This window comes from Adiantum capillus-veneris, chromosome 5 (assembly GCF_014529385.1).
Source record: "Adiantum capillus-veneris isolate H3 chromosome 5, ASM1452938v2, whole genome shotgun sequence".
Taxonomy (NCBI): Eukaryota; Viridiplantae; Streptophyta; class Polypodiopsida; order Polypodiales; family Pteridaceae; genus Adiantum; species Adiantum capillus-veneris.
In genome coordinates, this window is record NC_140935.1 from 101,584,571 (window position 1) to 101,589,120 (window position 4,550).

The window sequence follows — 4,550 nt, forward strand, 5'->3', positions numbered from 1 at the left end:
GGATCCTCTCTCCCAATGGGGATAAGACCACGATGCTGCAGCTGCCTTATCCTTGGTTCTCTTGTATGCTCCATCAAAGTAGAGGCTATAAGCATTGACCAAAACCTCTAGTGCTGGAGGTGGTGGAAGTTCCTTTCTCTTCAAATGGAAAACTTTTTCATAGCACTTGTTTGTTAAAATGTCGGCTAAGCATGCTCGAGTTGTTCTTTCAACCTGTATTGTATAATCAAACTCTTGAAGTCGCACCACCCACTTTGCTATTTTGTCAGAGATTTCCATATGTTGTAGTGCATAGAGAAACATATCCTCCACAGTGATAATTACAAACCTCTTCTGCAGCAAGTATGGCCGAAATTTGGTTACCGCAAACATGAGAGCTAACACTAGCTGTTCCATCAGGGTGTAGGCCTTCTCTGTGTTTTCCATGAGGCGGCTAGCAAAATACACAGGCCTCATAAAGGAGGTTTTTGGATCTTTTTGTAGGAGGGCAGCACCAATGGCTTCTTCTCCCACACTAGGGTTTACAAAGAATGTTTCTTCCCAACAAGGTTGGAGGATTACAGGGAGTGACCCTAACATTTTTTTAATCTCTCTAAAATGCCCTTCACTTCCTTCACTCCAAACAAGAGTCTCTTGACGAGTCAGCTGTTGTAGAGGAAATATCACTTGGGAGAGTAAGTGTATGAATCTACTCAAATATCTTAGCTTTTGCAAGAAGGAGATTAATTGTTTGATGGAAGTTGGGGAAGGTAGATTTAGCAATGTTTCTATCTTTTCAAGATCTACCTCAATTCCATCAATGGACACTACATGCCCTAATAGTGTAACCTTGCTTTCCCCAATGTGACATTTGTCCTTGTTTAGTTGTCCACCCAGCTTAGCTAAACGAGTAAATCCTTCATCAATCTTGTCGAGATGCATACTTTTGGAGCTGTAAATACAAAAGTCATCTATAAAAACCCTTATGGACTTACCAAAGTAAGGTTGGAAGACCATGTTCATGAATCGTTGAAAGGTGGCTGGAGCGTTGGTGAGACCAAAAGGCATGACTCGAAATGCAAAACATCCCCATGGTGTGATGAAAGTAGTCTTTTTCTGGTCCTCCTCTGCAATGCGTATTTGAAAGTAGCCAGAGTAGCCATCACACACTGTGTATCTCTCATGGCCTGCTACTTCATTTAGAATCTCATCTTGAAATGGGAGAGGGAAGTGGTCCCTCTTTGTTGCAGCATTTAGTGGCTTGTAATCCACGCACACTCGCCATTTACCATTCTTCTTTGGCCTCACCACTACTGGGGAGACCCATTCTGAATCTTCTACTGGGTATATGAATCCTGCTTCTAAGAGTCTCTTCACCTCAGACAACAGTGCATTTTGTTGCACAACTCCTAATCTTCTTAGTTTTTGTACTACTGGCTTGCTCCCTTCTTTTAGATGGATATGATGATTCACTGCAGTGACACCTGTAATGTGAGTGTAATCAGAAATAAACAATGATGCATGCTTCTTGAGAACATTTACATAACCCTCCTTTTCTTCTTCCTTTATATCCTTGGATAACATCTCCTCTAGGCTGGCATCCCACACATTCTCCATTTGGATCCTTGGGTTGTCTTCTGATGAGGTAGTTTCCTTTATGGTGACGCCCATGACTTCGAGAGTGCTATCAGTCTCTTCACTTGAACTCTCTTCCTCGTCCATGGATGAGGAGAATCCACTTGAGCTCCACTCATCAGCTGACGTCTCTAGTTCAAGGTTCTCTTGTCGCCCATTCTTTAGGTTATAAACCACCTTCCGACTATGGCCACCCATGCGAGGCCTCAACTCCAAGTCTCCTGTTGCCCAATCTTGCCTAGCTCCTATACCCATGAGCCAAGGTCGTCCTAAAATAAGGGGGTATCCTTCTCCCTTTACTGGCATCACATAAGCATCAACCTCTGTAGTGATTCCAAAAACAGAAACTCTCAAAGCTTTCACTACACCCACACAAGTGACAGAGACATTATTGGCCATTTTTGCCCTAAAGTTTGATGATTCCATTACCTCTAAACCCAATTGATGCATTAGCTTTTCTGTCATGACACAAACCTCTGCTCCACTGTCAATGTAAGTTTTTGGAATCCGTTGTCCCTTGATTTGAGCCTCCACCAAAGGCACTATATCCTTGAGACCATATGCTTTCATTACACTTACTAGCTTACTTCGATTTGCCCTCGTGCTCACCATTTTTGACCATTGTCGTCGAAGCTTTGGGGAGATATGAAGTAGTTGTGGCCAAGTAATCTTTGGTCCTTGAGAACTCACATCAGCTGTCAAGTCATAAGGTTGTGTCCGAGATCCCATAGGGAAATCAGAGATGTCAATTTGAGACCTAGTACGGGTCTTTCTCTTCTTGGCTTCATCTTTAGTTGCCCGAGATGTACTTGCTTCATTGCTTGCATCCTTGCTTGTTTCTTTACCTACTTCATCTTGGACACGCACACGTTTGATAGGCATTGTAGCCACTTCATCTATCTTCATCTTCCCTTTAGCTATTTCTTCCTGGTTGCTTCTGCCCTTGAGGACCTCCTCCATCCTTATGATGCTCACATTTGGTTGAGTAGCAGGGGCTTGAGCTTGAGCACGAGGTGGCTGCAAAATTTGAGGTTGCGGTTGCTCTTGTGCTTGAGCTCTAGCACGGGGTGGACTTACTTGTTGTCGAGGACCTCTGACAGGGTAGTCATATCTTCTGGGATGAGGGCAATTATACATGCCGTGGCCAATTTCCCCACAATTGTAACACAACATTTCCCTTGGTTGACGTCGCATTGGTGGACGATTCCCACCATTTCCCTCAATAGGCCTTCTTGCACCCTGCACAAGATTTACTCTCAACCCCTCTAGCTGGTTTGTGAGATTGTTTATTTGTTGGAGCATATCTTCTTGTTGACCTCTATTGAGGTCTGGTGCATTAGGCACATTTGGAGGTATGTGAGAAGCTTCCATAGTTGTGATATTGCCTCCCAAAGCTAGCTGGCCAGCTTGGGCTTGATAGAGAATCTTTCTATTCTTTTCCCTAGCAATTCTTAAGGCATCTTCAAAAGCATTTGGAAATTTGCTTTTTACCTTCTCCCTTAGCAAGGGGTACAAACCTGAGATAAATCGATCCTTTTGGAGGCAATTGGGAGCTCGCTCACCAGGGTTTAGTGAGTCTGACCATTGCCCCCAAAGTTTCAGAAAACCTTCCTCATAGGTTGCATAACCATGAGGGTCAACTTGATGAAGGGACAGAAGCCGTTGCCATAGTTCTTCTGCCGAATTGGCTCGTTGAAATCTTCGTAGGAAAACCACCTTCAATCCCTCCCAATCAATTCTTTGGGTTGGATCTAGAGCCTGGAACCATACCCTAGCTTCTTCTTTGAGCACCAAAGGAAAAGCTCTCAATTTCAATGCTTCGTCATCCCTCCCGGAGACAAGGAAAGCCATCTCCAAGTTATCCAAAAAAATCCCCAGCATTTTCCCCACTACGCCCAAAAAAATTTGGGAAAGCCATCATAAAAGTGGGTTGCCTTCCTCTCAATACAGCACAAAGATGAAAACGTCTAGGCCCAAATCATATCTTATTAAGGGTACAATAAATGGATTGATAGATGCATTAATCTCAGCTAGACGACGAGGGCCTAGTAAGTCCCTTATGATGTTTTGGAACCTAAGCTTTGTGCTAGCTATTATATGCACAGTTTGTCTAGCAAGAGGTTGGAAAGGTCCATATAAATCCCTATGATTCATGGAGTATGCTTAAAGCAAGATGAAGATGTGAACATCAAAAGATACATTATACTCCAAAATAGGAAATATTATAGGGTTGGGGGACAACAATATCTCTCTCAACCTCTCAGCTCCAAAATAGAAGACCAATCTTTATTGGAAAAAAATCTTTCTATCAATGCGCACATTCACCCTAATATTCTGAACTGATTGAAAGTTGTAGAAAATGGGATTATTCATTGGTGCATTAATTACAAGCTTCCATGAAGCACTTCATTGAAGTTGAGCTCTCTTGGATCCCACCATTTGAGAGATGCGAAGAATTTGCTCACCAGTGATTAGCCTAGCTTTGGTGTGACCATCTTCAGCTTTGTAGAGTTCATAGGGTTCGATGGCTACCCTCTCAACCACCTTGAGCCTTCTTGCTAGTAGTAGTTGGAGTGCATCACTATATGTAGCCTCTTGCCAATATCGCACCCCATTGATGTGTAGCTCCCCCTCCAAAAACTTGTTAATACCCGAGTTTGAGAGTGCTTTCACCGCCTGAAGTCGAGGCTTCAAAGGAAGTGTCTTCACACTAGCCACAAAGCACTCAACACAATTTTTTGACCTAGGGACTTGATGACTACAAGATTTTCCTTGACGCAAAGAAGGGTGTGTGTAGTTAACTCTCTTTACCCGCATACGTGCCGTTTGTCGATAAAGACGCTTCTTTTCTCGAGCTTCTTGGGGAGACCATAGTGGAAGTCTCGGAGAATTTGATGGATCTTCCTTCATAGGATTGATAGAGCACTGCTTGAGAA